Below are 16,869 nucleotides of genomic sequence, written 5' to 3'. Positions count from 1 at the left end.
CTTTGATAGGGTAAGGAGGGCTGACTTATGTGAATACGCTATCTGAATTAGGCGGTTTTGACAGCCATTTCGGCAGTCTCCTGGAGAGACTGGAGCTGGCCATGACTAGCGCACAAACCGGAGACGGGCACGTGGGCTGGAGGCTGAGCCCCTCGGCCCCGTCCCAGCATGCAGCCGCAGGCAGTGGGAGCAGAAGGGCCGACTGTGGCTACCGGGTCCACCAGCATCACGGCAGTACCAAGCGCCACAGCTGCCTCTTCGGTGCTGGGAAGACAAAGGTGTCTTTACCAAACTGACCTGGCAAACAAAACCCCTCTTGGCACTGGCTGAGGCGTAGTTAAGGACAATGAGCTCTGAAGTTCGCTTTCATGGATAAAGCAAATTTTACCATGGTAGACAATTGCGGGCTCTGTCTTGTTTCAGGCCTGAAGGTGTCCGTGCCTTCCACCGGCATTTTCCAAAGGGACAATTTTGCCCCTAGAAAATAGACAGCTCTTCAGTTAGCACGAGTAAGAGAGCGATGATGTTTAGTTTGATAATGTGACTGTCAGTGGGATTTTGAAATGTCACTCCCACACCTAGCAGATGCAGTTGGCTCATTCCTCATTTTAGAAAAATGTACTGAAGTTCCTTTTGTAATTGATGCAAAATATTTCACAAGGCTGGAGTTTTATTTTGGAAAAAAAAAAAAAAACACCTCTCATTGCCTTTCAACTGAAAGGCATTTTAATTAATTCTCTTGAACATATTTAAACTGTTCTATCCTTTTTAAGGATGCTTTTGCAGGGACAAGCTATCTCCTTAAGTAAAACACATATGGCACAGAGCTAAACTAAAAATGCCCAAAACCAACACAAAAGAGCAAGCTGATGTTTCAGGAAGGTGGATCCTCCACCCATCATCATTCTTGGCCCTGACTTTGCCAAAACATACATCTGTAAATAACTCTGGAAGGGTGACCCAGACAAATGTTTGTATAACAGGAGCTTGAAAATGTAACTTGTGTTTAAACAAGCATGTAAGACAAATCACAACTGGAATGACAGTATAAAAAACAAATGAGAGGAGACACCAAAAACCTGTGGGAGAAAGATGACATGAGTTCCAGTCAGTTTTGGTACCTTATCTTACAAGTGAGCTCACCTAATAATTTGAGTACCAAAACTAATCTACTAGATGAGCTGATTTGTTGGGTTTTTTTAGTATCAGTTTTCAATCCATATAAAAATTGTCCCTCAAACGCCACAAACCCACCTGCACTCCTCACATCCTCTCTACCCCTCCAAACTTTTTCCTCCTCTTTGGACAAATGCACCTAAAAGAAGAGGAAACCCTAAAAACCAGCCCCAGATTTACTGTATCTTGAATCCAGGATATATAGAAATATGGATGTGGAAAGAAAATTTATTCCTGAGTTAACACTTCACTCAGAAATAAATCTTTGATTTTTATCCTGTGGCAACTAAATCTCCTCTCCCTGCAAGTCCTGACATTGAACTTCATGGAAATTGGACTAGGCTGCTAGGAAAACTGCCGTGACATTTTCTAAGGGCCCAGATCTATACACCCATATGCTGGTCTTCAACTTCATCAGCTAAACATATTGGATTTGTTTCTTGAGATTGGAACAACATTATTTACCCTCTGTTCCATCATGCAAAGTTTAAAAGTGAACTCAATTGGTTTTGCTCTTTGTCCTAAAACTAAGGCAATGATCACTTTATCATCAGCTTGTTCTTAAAACTCACCACAGTTCTCTAAATTGCTCTTCTGTTTTCACAGCGGGGTTTGGTTAAGTTTTCTTCTTTGAGAAACTGGCTATATACAACTATATCAGCCCATGAAAGTCGCCAACATTTGATAGAGAAAGGAAGACAAGCATATCCTGTACCAAATTCTGTGCAGTTGTTATCCTCCATTACACAAACACTTGGCAGGCTTCCATTATAAAATTTATGCACTAAAATTAGCTCTCACAATTGCAATCAATTGCAACAATCAAGCGTAAGTAATTAAAAAAAAAAGTGAGCATGAAAAGCAATGTTACGGCACTGCAGTGGTTCCTCTATTTATTTATAATTATGTCCAATACAGTCTTTCTATCCATCATTCATAAGGCTGCAAGCACACAACCCATAGGCAGAGTAATTTCTCAACAAGAAGCTTCTTTCTGCGATGCCCCAGAACATTTCCTTGTCGTTTCATTTTTGACACTCTCTCCTCATCTTGGGGAAGGAGGCTGGGAAGGGATCCTACAAACTCCCCAGTGCAGAAGATGCCCTCCTCCATCTCCTCACACCCCAGCTTTATCCAGCACCTCTTGGGCTGCTTCACATACGCATGCACACACGCCCTTTTCCTTGCCCCTGTTTCTGCAGACAAGTGACCTGGGCACCACTGCCCTCTCCATCCTTCCTTGCTCAGGACCTGTCTGTGCGGTGCTAAGGGAGGGGATGGTGCAGCTCCGCAGGACCCCCTCAGGGACAACCCGACCCTGGCTATATAGATTCTTGCCAGGGCTGAATCCCACCTCCGGCACTGGCTGTCAGGTAGCAGAGCACAGGGGCTTTCCAGGAGGGATGGGGAGGGATGGGTCTTTGGCCCAGTTTCAGCTGGGATAGAGTTAATTTTCTTCTTGGTCGCTGGTACATTGTGGTTTGGATTTAGTGTGAGAATAATGTTGATAACACGCTGATGCTTTAGTTGTTGCTAAGTAGCACTTATTCTAAGTCAAGGATTTTTCAGTTTCCCATGCTCTGCCAGCAAGCAGGTGTACAAGAAGCTGGGAGGGAGCACGGCCAGGACAGCTGACCCAAACTAGCCAAAGGGATATTCCATACCATAGGATGTCATGCGCAATATATAAACTGGGGGGAGTTGGCTGGGAGGGGATGATCACTGCTCGGGCATCGGTTAGCAGGTGGTGAGCAATTGCATTGTGCATCACTTGTCTTTTCTTGGGCTTGGAGTTGGGTTTTTTTATTGTATTCCTTTTCATTACAATTATTATTGTATTTTATTATAGTGTTATATTTTATTTTACTTTAGTTATTAATTCATTCTTATCTCGTCTTTTAATTCTCCTCCCCATCCCACTGGGAGGGGGGAGTGAGCAAGTGGCTGCATGGTTCCTAGTCGCTGGCTGGGCTTAAACCATGACAGTCCCCAAAACAGCACCCGGGCTGCCTGTCACCGTAACCACTTGCAGAGCAAGTGTGCACTTCAAAAACATGAGCCTTATTTTCTTGCTACAGTGTGGGGAGGGATTAAGGGTTAAAAGCCATTTTACCAGCCAACAGCAAAGCATCAAGAATGCTACTCAAAAAGATTTTCATGACCATGAATAACTTTAAGACAACTATACAGGCACTTGGTCGATATGCGGGGGTTTTTTTATCACCCTCTTTGACGCAGATGGCATATACTGTGTACGGTATGGTGCCAGAGCAGAACTCAAAGGCAGCTTTGTACAGATTTTTCCTCTTGAAACAACAACTCATGAAACTAGTAATAAATGTTACATTGTTTGGAACGAAAAGCAGATACTGTGTATAAACTTCTGGAAACTAAAACACATATGGCAAGAATACACTAGAGAATATAGAATACTCTAGAGAATGCAAATAATAAAAAAATCCTCTCTATGTAATTCAGTGTAAATATTGCATCTGATTGTCTCTTCTCTCCCACATGCATACAAACAAATCAATGTCTGGCACCCCACTTTAATGTCAGGAGTACTCCATCTTCTATGCTAACAATCCACATAACTTCTGGCCCCTGAGAACCTATGACCTTGCATGTCATCACACATTCAAACTGAATTACCTGCCACTGTTTTAATTCACTTTGGGGTTTTGGGTTGTGTTTTTTTTAAAGAGGTCACAGCTGTACTATAAAGGAATATACATAGATAAATAAGCATATGGTATTAAAGGAACATTTTTAGTTTTGCAAAAAGAAGAATAAGAAAAGCTTGCATGGTACAGCTTGATCAAATCAGAAGCAAAGCCCTCAGGTACCACACATTTGTCTCCCTTTCTCAGTTCCTAACAGCAGATGCTCTTGTGACCCAGACCTATCACACTGAAGAGAAAAATGAGCATAAACTCATCATTCTTTGTATCATCTAAAAGCTATTTACAGTGGTCAACATGAAACAAATTAAGCTGATTTGGACACAACAGAGAGCCCACCAACACAAGTTTAAGATTTTTTCCATGGACATCACTTGGCTTTGGTCCAAGCCTGTAATGTCATTTCTCACTGACATCCTTTTGCACCATGAAATTCATGTTCACAATTCACATCAGATAAAGCCAAAGAGGCCTCTCAGCAAAATGTCCAGAGAACCAGCTGACTCTTCGGCAAAGTCTACAACAAAAAAAGGCATATGGGCATGATCAAAAATGGATTTAGTATAATGCTGGTTCATATGACACTAAATAGAAGCTGGTATCTAGCACATCTTGCCCTTATTTTATTTTTTCATTGAACACACCTGTTGTTCTCACTCAAGATGAGGGCTAAGCTATTTAAAAAGCCAAGTTACTTTGCGAGCTATTTCCCTTAGCATACAAGCAAGCCCAGGCAAGAGAAACCATTCCTCCAAAACACGGCTGCTTCCCAGAGATAGTGCAGTGCAAAATTTGTAGAGTAAATATGCTCTGTGACTTCACAAAGAGCCTCACACTTGGTGTTTCAGTACAGTATATTCCATGATTGCTTCCCCTGCAAAAATGCACATTGCAATGGGTTCCACCATCAAACTCTCATCTGTTTGGCTTTTTTGCTCACAGACTGAGCTGCACCTGCAGGTTCAAGTTGCTGCACCCCTCCACCACTCCAGGCAAACCAGAAGGTGACTGTCAAAAATGATATTGGAAAACAAGAGCTACAAAAAAAAATTTTATATGAAAAGTCTTCCAGTTGAGGGATGAAAGTTTCTTTTCAAAGGAGAACTCCCAAAAGACCCATCCATCCAGTGGCCATTTACCCGGGAGGATCAGACATGTCTTGGGAAGAAGAACATGAACCTGAACTGAGGCTCCCACTTTCCAGCCAAGCCCCCTGATCACTGCCAAGGCAATGCTCATCACTCAAGTCCAGAGCAGCTTCTTTACCCTCTTTCAGATTCAAATCCAGTTTTAAACCCAAGCATAGTGAGAACATTTCTGATTTCTTGAAGCTTTATAGGAAAGCATTTACATTTTCAATGTAACTGCAATTAAAAGTTATGCATAAAACGTAGGGGTGATGTCAAGTTATTTAAAATTCCTCATTTTGAGTTTGCATTTAGAAGAAAAAACATATAGGGAAAGATTTTAAAAAAAATATACAAGTTATAAGAGATAGTTTTAAATATAGCAAAAAAGGAGATGGCTAGAGGAAAGGATTTGGAGGACAACTGAAGCTGATAGTCAGAAAAGGGGAATATAACAACACACCAGACTGCAGAATGCCCTCCAAAAGCAATGAAAAGATAATCATTGCAAAAAGCACTGCCACAGCAGAAGACAATCAGCAGCTGAACACATCTCTATAAATTCTCATGCTCCTGCAGTGCTATGGAAATGCAATGCTATCCCAAATACTGGAATCTTCTTAGACTGGAGAGACAGGGAAAAGAAAATGGCCACACTCCAGAAGCATCTTAAAATATTTCCTGTGTTGAGTAGCACAAAAAAACCAAATAGTAGCAGAGAATTATGTCACGTTCACAGCAGGGAAAGATCTCATTAATTGGCCATCCCACTCCTCAGTCTAGGAAGCGTGCTGCCAAGCTGCTCCAGGTACCAGGGGCAAAACATCCAAGAGCAGCTACTTAAGTAGATAACTTCAAACCTGGCATGGCCAGCCCAAGCACTACACATCTTTCAAGATCAGGTGCCCATGACTGTTCAGATAACAAGCTGTAAACAAAATCACACACATGGATACACAGAAGAAATACTTTGGCTTCAAAGGCATTTTTCTTCAGCACGTAAACATTGCAGGAATTTCTCTCATGTCTCAAATAGCATTACTCTGTGCACAAAGTCAAGTCCACTCATGGCACAGTTTATTTCTGTCCGACTATCAGAAACAAAACAACAGCCTTTAACCGCTCAGAGAGACTGCGGTACAACATCCTGAGGTTCAGAGATGCTCTGCAACGATGGGAGAAGCTATTTTTGGAAATCTATCTGGTTGCTAGGGCAAATTCTTGTAACGATACACACCATCCACCAAGCAGAATCTGGTTTGCAAGTCAGGAGAGGAGGAAAAATGAAGATGAGAGATGACTAACCAGGGTAATGCGAGAAACCAAATGAAATGCCATGCTATACAGAAATATGGTTACGACTTCCATCAAGATTCAGCTGAACTCCTACGTGAAATACACCTGGTTGTTTTGAGCCAGCAGAGCCTGGATCACAGGCTTGAAAGAAATTTTGAAAGGTTGTACAAGGCATCCTGCTGCCTCCAAGGCAGGATTAACTATATCTAAACAGTACCTTATGCAGGGCATACCACTACTGAATCATAAGCATTTGTTCATACAGCCCTCTTGTATCAATATTATTTGTCTTTTACACAAGGGAGTAAATGAGGCAGACAGAAATGAAGCAGTTTGCCCTCAATTGCACACTAAGTCTCATGCAAAATTAGGAAATCATTCCGGATGTTCAAAAACCCAAAAATAACTGATGAATCAGTTTTCTAGGAGCTGTATGCATGGATATCTTCTAATTTTCAAAATTACTGGAGCCTCAATTCACTTCAACCTGTTACACATCTGGACAGTCTTACGTATTTTGTAAAAGACCATGACAGTTTTTCTATCCAAATTCCAAGCTTTCAACTCAAAAATGTCTTTTGAAAGTTAACAGGGCAAAGATGGTAAAGAAAGGACAAAGTGAGGAGGGAGGGATTATAAACTATTTTCCATTTTCTCCATGAACAGCGAAGAATGGAAACTGCACGCTAATGTTCAAAAACACCAGCTTTGGATGACGCAAACTGGAAAAGGTTGTATAATTTATACCTTACCACCATATCTTCTGGTCAGCTTTGCCCTGAACTCAACTGAAATTATAAGAAAGTGTGCAGATCAAGTTTAGGAAACCACCATACTCTTCTCGGTAGCTGAGCACTTTGTGGGTCAGAGGAAAGCTTCTGTAATTAAAATAGTATCTCCTTTACAACTGAGAACAGAGAATATTTAGTTAGACTTTAAACTGTTGAGGAGAGGCTTATATAATAATCTCACTTAGGCCTCACAGTCAAATGAACAGTGCCTACCAAGACTTAATCGAACTTACGCATAACTTGCTGGTAACAGAAAGTACTCTCAACACAACCTGGCATTAAAACTGAATTAGTATGCTCTTTTCCTCCATTTTGACTTCTGAAATAAAAAGGTTCAAATCAATGAGAAATTTCAACACTGCAGAGACCACGAACTAAGTAGAGCCACCAGATTTAAAGATTACTGCTGTAATCTGCAGGAGTGATTCTAAGAGCAGAATGACCACCAAGACTGAAGCAGAAACCTCTGCCACAGGTGATGGATGGACATCCAGTGGGGCAGACACCTCCGCCACAGTCCTGGGCAGATTTCACAGGCCTCTGGTCAGCAGGGGTTGCACCTCTCTTTGCCAGAATAACCACAAACCAGGCAACGCACAAGACACCAATTCGTTCTTCTGTGCCAACACAGTGCACCCCCAGCCCCCTGCCTTTACAAAAGAGCAGTTTTCAGATGAAGGTCCATCTGACTCATTTACCTTTGGGCTGCAGATTCCTCACGAACATGCATGTGACACAGGGATGCCCTGCAAGGGTTGCTCCTGCCCATAGGGTGGCACAGCCCCAGCAGAAGGTGTAGACACAGGGCTCCAAGGGACAGGCCAGCACACCAAACCAGGCAGCAAGCCCTCCCCGTTTCTACTGAACATGCAGAGCTTCAATGCCACTCAGAGCTGAAGCACCTGCCCTCCTTTTGCTCCTCTGCTCAGGAAACAAATCAACTCTTACTTGATGAAGCGTTTGGGCAAGTAAAGATAAGGACATGGCTGAACTATTCAGAGCTCAAACTACAGCTGCCTTCAAACCCTTATCAACCATAACACCAAACACAAGGTTTTGTACTCTTCCAGCTGCCTCCCGAAAACCTCTTCAAACGGGACCGCTTTGCATGTGGGATTTCCATAGCCAGTCACAAAAACCTGGCAATTCTCCATATCCACAGCACATTCTGCTGTGTGAGCTCCAGCTGAGTGACCTGCACTACTTGGAGGCAAAGCACAAGCAAGAGTAAGGCGCTCCCGAGTTTCCGCAGTGATCCAAAGATGCTACTCAGGCCCTGTAAGGACCATACTGTGCACATGTGTACACACATGCAGCCATTTAAGAAATGGTTGTGTTCACTTTAGGTACTGTTAAAGAAGCTAATGCTTCTAAATAACTCAATTTTGAAAAATGGGGCTTAAATACCATTGAAACCTAAGATCATAAAAAGAAAAACACATGTGCACATGCTCCTAAGAAACCAAACAGCTTTTCAAAACAGGATTTTTCTGACATGCTCCTAAAGAAAGCTTTTTTACATAAACCATCATCAACTGAAGAGCAATAGAAAGACTTCAACAAATTTGCCAGTAAATACTCCCATCCTACACAGGTAAAAACATTGGCACAAAAGTAATCTAATAACTTCCTAAGCTGATAAAAATGCCATTATAAATTACAATATGTATGCACGTGTGATATTTGTATCTGAACATATACATGTAACACAATGTACAAGTTTTTTTAAACAACTTCAGGAGAGTGTTTGGTCATACAATGACCTACCTGTACAGAAAAGACTAAAGGGAAAGATAATCTCTAATCCAAGTGAAATCCACCACAGTCAGGAGACCCATCTTATTGACAAAGACCAGACAGGGAATGAGGAGACCAAGATTTTTTTTCATGCAGCACTGTTTCCTTCTGGGCAGCCCCACTACAACTCCCCAAGCCTCTGCCACCCCTTCAGTCACTGTCTTACAGGCAGGCTGACAGCTTATTTATGGAAAGGGCTTATCTTTGCTATGAGTGTGAGCTTTTACCTGCATTAAGGTCCTCATCTCCCTCCAAAGGGCCCCGCAGACAGATAAGCTGGCTTCTCTTCTTTGCTTCCCGCTGAAAGGAATACAGGTTGATAAATATTGGGAGGGAATCTGCCTGTAGCTTTACTAGACTACATAAATGGTTAAAATATTCCTAGAGCAGCAGGAAGCTTGTGGGGAGGACACAAAATGCACAGCTGCATAAATGTAAGATTAGGGAAGGAGGATGGAAGGTACCAGGAGGTCTGAAATATTTTCAGTGAGATACATACACAGACTCACCCAGTGTCCTGACAAGTACTCTGATTTTAAAAGGCGCTTTAATCTGCCTTAGACCTATATAAACAAAGATCATAGAAACAATTGTATATAGCAGCCTGGGAAAGAGGAATACTGGCATCATCTTTCACTTTGTAGCTTTATGTTGGAGAGGAGGGAGGAGAAGGAAAGAGGGAAGTAAAGTAACCACACTCAGCATCACGGCTTGACATGAACAGGCCTGTTTCCTGCGTTACTTTGGGTCATCAGGATAATTAAATCCTTTATAATAGCCACCGATCCGCGTCAGACAGCGCATATAACTGCAAGCCAACTTCTCTAAGTTGCACAAAAGAGCTGCTATGTATTGCAAAATCACCTCTGCGCCTTGCTCGGCGCTTTCGGGACAGATTCTGGCACCGCTACTTCAGCAGCGCCATACCATGCCGACCGGCCAGACAGACGGACAGCCTCAGCCCACGCCGGCCACAGAGCCCCACACACAGAGGTCCGGTGCCATTTGAGGAGCAAGGTGGTACCCCAGTGGCTGAGATACAGCCTGTCCCGTGCTGTCCAGGAGACCCTGCAGTTCGACCACAGCTTGGATGCCACATGCGTTTTTTGGAAGAGCTGTGGAGTTGATGGAAAGGTCAGTCTGAGTCGCTGCACTTCTGTTTCCACCCCTCCTCCCCCAACTGCAGAGTTTCTAAATTAATCTGGGTCTTTAGGCTTGTCGGCTTTTATTGCCATTTAATAAAGAAAAGCCCAGCTTTCACGCTACAAACTACAGGGTTGAAATCCCCAGACAAGTTTAGTAAGTGCTTTTTGCAATTCGCCTTTGCCCTTATTCATCCAAGTGTACTCCCTTAAGTGTCTCCTAAAAATCTAAGATAGGAAATGCGCTTAGTTTCTTCCTTATTTTCCCCTCCCTGCAAAGTTTTAATCAAAACGTGCAAGCCAGCTAACATCCAGCAGACACGGGGCAGATAGGAACAGCACTGCTTTGTGCAGATTGCGCTCGACAAGTCACATCAGCAGGCTGCAGTCTGAACCAATACCCCCCTCCCTCCCCAAATCCTGACCTCTGCTACTTGGAGGTCTCTGACTTGAGGATGCCAGAGGGCAAGAAATCCTGCTTCTGTGCAACAAGACATTGTTAAAGGGAAAATTCCTCAGGTTTTTTGTTTTGTTTTTTTTTTTTTCTAAATCCTTGACAAGGAGATCTGTGTGTGTATGGCCCACAGCAGAATAATCCTACATCTATCAAAATGAAACATGAATTTACTGACCAGCTCTCACGTGCTGCAGGGACCAAGCCAAAGCCTAGACATTTGCACTGGCTGTCTCATGACAACGTAACACCTTTTCTATTTTAACTTCACTTAAGTATAGGAGAGAAAAAAAAAATTAGTAAAAATGTGTCTAACTAATAACTGGAAACTTTCTGTTAAACTAATCAGAGCGCTACGCTTGGGTAGGGGCGTTTTACAGCTTCCTAGGATGCGGTAACCAACCAAACATAACCCACCATCGGCTCCTGGCAGGATCAGCTGCTCGGCTGCAACAGCACGCATCTGTTAGCGCTGGCAATTTACAACTGGAAAGTATTAGGGAGGGTTGATTAATTGCTACAATATGAAATTTCCATGCCTTCATTTTACATTAGCAGCTTTGCAGTTAGCAAAAACACGAGGGAAAACCAGAAAAGGGGGGGAATGGAGCCGGAGGAGAAAGCAGCCCCTCTCAGACACATCCAGGGCCAGGAGCATCCTCGGAGGATGCTCCCTTTTCAGCAGGGCTTCAGCTTTCATCAGAAACAAACGAGGCCTCCATGCTTTCAGGCTGCACAGAAAACTCCACAGAGGGAGCTGACACAGCAATGTCCTCCAGAGCCCCCAGACCCCCTCTCTGCCACTGGGGTAGGCTGGCAGGGCTTGTGCCCCAGGGGCACACAGAACTGCAGAGAGACCACAACAGCCACAAGATGGATGGAGGTAACACCATCCATCCTCCTTCACACCTCTCTCCTCTTCTTCCCCCCCAAAAAGGAGGGGTGAGGGTTACGCAGCAAATCCAAGGCTGCAAACCTCTTGCTTTGCACCCCCTCCCTACCCAGCCCCTGGCACCACATGTAGGGATCAGCCACCTTAAAAAGTGGAGACCATCAAGAGCCACCTTCACCTTCCCGGAGTGCAGGAGCAGGCCCAAGCATAGGCACCTGAACGGGCATGGGGAAACGGAACCAGTGACAGTCATAGGAAAATCACAAATCCTCTGCCAGAGGGCAAGCTCACCACCAGCCCAAGGCACAGGGACACACTGGACGGAGATGTCAGTGTCACAGGCTTCCTGCTGAGATGCTCCGGTCCAACCCGTCAGCACAGGGGCAATTTGCACCCGCTGCTGAAGTGGGAAGTAGGAAACCACCACATCTTGCTCCCCGGATGGAGCAAAGCAAGATGACGGCTTTGTTGTCACCTCCCCTGCATCCCTTTCTCTCCCCTCCACATACAGGCAGCGGGCTTATTTCCAACATGCTTTGTGATACAAACTCAGATGAACAAAAGAACAAAAACTCTCGCCCCCTCCCTCCGGAGGAGAGAGGAAAATTCAGAGTTCGGTCTGCCACTCCGCTGCTAGCTGGCACCGCCGCTGCCAGTGCCACGTGGGCCGCCGAGTGCCGGGTAATTTCACACGCCATATGTGCGGCAATTGGGAAGCGCCGAGAGCAGAGAGCTGGAGGAGCAGCCACTGCCTGCAAATCAGCAGTGTTATGGGGAGGGAGAAGCAGCAAAACAACATCCATAAGTAATCTGTCACACGCAGTCTTTCCAAGGTGACATAATGCCCCTGGACACGCTCCCAGTCCAACACGAAAGGCGTGTGGACACAGGGCATGCTTTGGCATCACCTGCCTGCATGTGCAGTGCTGCTGGCGGTGATAAACCCAGAATGCAGCATCCACCACCACGCAGTCCACAGGCGGGGGTTTGGGGGGCCATCATCCCACATGGTGACAGGCAAGGTCTGGGCAGCAGACCCAAGGGCACCGCACACATGGCTGGTTGCGTGCCATGCACCCAGCCGAACCCAGCGGCTCTGCCTCGTCCCCCCAGCCTACAGCCATACCCCTGGGATCTCTGCCTCTGGCTGGGAAACCCATTGGCACGTTTCCAGGATTGCCACTGAAAGGGACCTGCATCAGGCAGGAGAGCAGGGTGCAGGCAGAACAGCCCTTGGCAGGGGTCGGCGATGCACACACCAGGTGCAAGAGATGAGCATCCTCTCGCCTGGGAGGAGAAACCACCTCCCTGCAAGGAGCTCCACCAGTGGGAATACAGCGTTGCCAAGCTTCAGGCATCAAAACCTTGATGTCTACTTCACACCTGGGGTTTTCCAAGGCAGGTTTTTTGTTTGTTTTAACAGCTGCTGGGTCCACGTAACAAATTTTATGCAAGCAAGATTTAAATCCTCATAATTAAAGAGGCACAGAAATGGGGTGGGTGAGGGTGGGAGGTGTGGGACAACAACACACAACACAACAACATGACAGACACCCACACACTTAAACTGTAAAAACTTAAGAGGTGGAACAGCACAGAAGTTCTTGTCCCCTAAGTAGCAACGCTTTATTTTTTTCTTTCTTGAAAACACTTCAGTCACTGAAGAAAGAAAAAAAAAATAATGAAGTTTTAAAAACATGGTCTGACACAACATTTGTACTCACCTTGGCAAGATCTCTTATTTTTCAAAGGTCTAACAGCCTCTGGGTGAATATAGCAGCTCCAGAAAGAGAGAGTTTGACAGTACTATCTGCAGAGAGATACCTTGAAAACAGAGGGTCTGAGTTTTTCTGTGTAGACCCATTAACAGATTTCAGCGTCACAGTTCCTCCAGTTGGCTTCTCCTTAGCAGAAGGGTCTGGAGATGAGTTGCTGGACAGCTCTGGGACAAACACAAGAAGCCTCTCCAGGGAGCTGGGCTCCAGCAATCGGGCGTGCAGGGCTGATGCACCAAATGGCTGCACCCCGGGTTGAGCGTCGCCGTCAGGTACCAGCACACTCCCCTGCGCAAAGAGCAAACACAGAGCTGACAAGTGCAGCCTTCAGCTACGGTGTGGCGCTTTGCTTGTGTTTTATGTAACTATTTATGACTGTTATTCAATTATGAAGGAGAGCTTACCATGGAAACTGCAAGGAGGTATTTTGTTTAAGATACAGAGCACACTTTTTAAGTAAGAGCTGTTAATCTCTAATATACAAACATCTTAACTGCATTCAAGGTTTTACATTTAGATGCGTTTCACAGAAGACGGCCAGTCCTACTTGGAGACTATGCACCGCACGGCACACTTTAAACCAAAGAATTTTTAAATTTTTCCTCCCTAAAGCTAAAAAGCTAGGTGAAATGAAGGGAAGGATCCACTCCTTTATGCAGCCATTACAGGGTTTGGTGGGAAATGCCATTTTCCACTGAGGCTCCACAGGACAGTACCGGCTTAGCAGGCTGCCAGCCTACATCAGCCCCCCAAACTGCTAAGCCTCAGGGACCGGTCCCAATCATGTACAGCCCACAGTTAGTCAGTAAGTGACCTAGTAATCCAATTAGGCAGCAGCACAGGCTGTCTAAAGAAATAAAACAAAAGGAAATGGGGAAGGGAAAAGTAACAGGAAAGAAATTATGCCTAAAGCAAAGCGTATCCTCATTACTCCCCTAATCCGCAGCTGCGAGCAGGAGCTTAGCTGGGTGCCCAGCGCCTGGGAGAGGGGGAGAACAACCTACGGAAAGCCCAGCTCACATTCCAGCCTGGAAACCCCCTGTCACTAAACACAAAAGCTTCTTGCTGGGTGTATGGAAGACCAGGCAGCGAAGAGACAGTCCTCTCTATCCGGCCTAGTCAGTAAAACTTGGTGTGATTTCTCCAACCTGTCCTAGCTATTTAAGGCACTTCTCTGGGTTTTGTAGCACTGCATTCAGCCATTGCCAGGTACTCCAAGCGCGTTATCCAGAAAACCACATGGCTGCAAAGGGACAGGGGAGGGACATGAAGATGATGCCTTCTGAACATAGCTGGGTGGCAGAGGCTGCTCCCATGAGTGCTCCCTTGAGGTGCCCACCCCCGGCTGCACAATCCACCAGGTGCCCAATGGCAAAGAGTATCCCGTGCTTTTCAGAGGATGCCCCACATCTAGCACAAACATGATCAAGTACAAGAGAAACCACCCATTCGGCTTTAAAGGTCAGAACCCCTGGGAAGAAAAGGGAAACGCAATTTTGCAAGGCACTGTGAAAAACACCACAACTGCAAAAAGGGGCTTTCTGCTTAAAACAAATGTTTAACTGCTGGTGGTTTTCACACACCTAAGAAATGAGCACAGCCAAAGTTTTAAAAATATGTTTTAAGCAACTTCCTAGCTGAGTTCTGGCTTCCGCTGGGCCGTAAGATAATTATAAACTCAAACACAGTGCAAGAGATCTCAGCTGCCGATGGATTTGTTTGTGGGTGTGAAAGCTCAAAGCACAAAAACTATCACATCAGCTTCCATGCTGGAGGCCCAAACAGCAGCATTATCTGGGGTTTTGGAAAACAACAAAATGAAAGAAAAAGCGCCTTGCAAATGCCACTGCTTAATTATAAATTAGCATTTTTAATAGGAAAGTAAACATAAGGCTTGTTTTATATGATGATAACTATCAGCATGTCAGGTTTTTTCATGGTTTCTCCATTATCATAACAAAAGCGTGCTGAGCATCTTGGTTGAACTGCGGGAGTTAAAAATGCATAACATCCTGACTACTTAGAGACAATTTTGCAAACAAGAAGTGACGAGGATACACTTCTATGACTGATTTATTTTATTAATAACTTTAACAGCACCTTAAGTCTGCAGAGAGATCCAGTCATTTTATCAAGATGGACATGCAATTCAAGATGAAAGTTTGAAAGCAAGATAGGTTAAGGAGCTGGGCATCCATCTCTAGCTCAGTAAAATCCTTCTCCTGAAAATTATCATAAAGGACTCGCTTTTGGTCTGTATTCTGTGACACGACACTGCACGGCATCATCTGGCAATGAAGCGATGCCTCTTGGTAGCCATTCGCCAAGCTACCAAGACCTTGGCTGAGCGTGGCCAGGCCCCGTTTCGAGACAGAGCAGATCCTGCACTGGTCCAGCTCCTATGCCAGGGGCTCCTCTGGGCCAGAGAAGACCCAGGGGCAGCCGAATTGCCCTCCCTGGCTGAGACCAGACAAGGAGCAGCTGAAGCCCATGGCTGCCCAGCCACAGACAGGTTCTTCCACCCCAATAGTGCCCCAGCATGGGGTACAGCCCCCAGAGGCTCCTCTGAGCCCCAGCACGAGGGGTTGCCCAGCAATAGCAGAGGCAGCGCCAGCCTCCCACACAGCAGGGAGCTCGGGCCCCAGCACACACGGCAGCCCCAAAATGTACTCCCACATGTCCCTCGCTGCGGGCAGCAGCGGGCAGGGAGGGACAAAGAGCTTGGGACCTGAGGAAGCAAATCTCAAACGCTGTGGCTTCGCCCAAGCCACCAGGCAGTGTTCATGCCATCAGCTACACAGGTCTAGGGAGTGACCAATTTTGCAGCGAACAAAATATTTTTCTACCCTCTCCACGGACAATTAGCAATGCAAGCTTGAAACGTCAAAAACTGACTCTTAATTAATGAAGTCAGCACTTAATGACTCCAATCACATTTTCACTGATTTCTGAAAATTGGATTCTCCACTACACTTGCTGTGTTTAAATTAGTTTCTTACCTCATTTGCGGTAATTATACTTTGACAAACCAAATTAAAATACAGTTGCAATTTCTAAAACCCTACTTAAAAATAGTGGGGATTTGAGAACAAAAATTTCTTAAGCCTCCTGCCATCCACATTCTTCATCACCCTCCCTTCAAGGCACAGGAATGCAGAAGGTTAAAAGACAAGGGAGATACATTTTGTTAAAATGCCATAGAAACAGTATTTTAGTAGTAGGAAGCAGTGGTTTAGTTCTGTGACAGAAACCTACTGTCTTATCCCCCTGTATCACAGAAATTAGCTTCTCCTTTTATTCTAAAAACCAACAAAAGTTACTCTTCCGAGGCTCACCATCACCAGTACCACAGAGGACTTCAGCAATGAGGGGATTCAGATGCGCATTTATTGATCAGGAGGGAACACATTTCTCACTTAGAACTAACAGCTCTCTGTATCTAACCTGCATGCTGAGACCCCAGTATCTAGACCTACCATCAAAACATGCCTATGGGATAAGCATGGCTTCTGCAGGATGCAGTTGCACCCATTTGGGGATGCCTCTTCTTTATGAGGGAATTATTTTCAAGTTCCTGTTCGTAATTAGTATTAGAAATGCAAAAGGACAGGAGAGTAGGCAGTATATGTCAAGAAACTAAGCAACCAATGGAAAGAATGCATAAAAACATAGTATTTTAGGGAAAGCCTCTACATGTATTTATTTCATATGATACAGACAGCCGTGATTTCTCCAAAG

The 16,869-nt window shown here is 44.9% G+C and overlaps 1 protein-coding gene across 2 annotated transcripts in view; it reads right to left on the bottom strand.

Annotated features, from left to right (window-relative positions):
- Positions 1-16,869, bottom strand: part of TIAM1 (TIAM Rac1 associated GEF 1) — a 194,290-nt gene that overhangs the window by 143,440 nt on the left and 33,981 nt on the right. Inside the window, exon 2 of one of the 2 annotated variants that reach the window (XM_075033837.1) lies at positions 13,081-13,419. The exons of the other annotated variant lie outside the window; for it this stretch is intronic. The gene's annotated coding sequence lies outside the window, so the exon portion shown is untranslated. The remainder of the gene's footprint in view (positions 1-13,080; positions 13,420-16,869) is intronic. 2 annotated transcript variants of the gene reach the window in all.

The sequence above is a fragment of the Buteo buteo genome, chromosome 8 (assembly GCF_964188355.1).
Source record: "Buteo buteo chromosome 8, bButBut1.hap1.1, whole genome shotgun sequence".
In the NCBI taxonomy this organism is placed as follows: Eukaryota; Metazoa; Chordata; class Aves; order Accipitriformes; family Accipitridae; genus Buteo; species Buteo buteo.
This window is presented reverse-complemented; position numbering and strand designations above follow the sequence as displayed.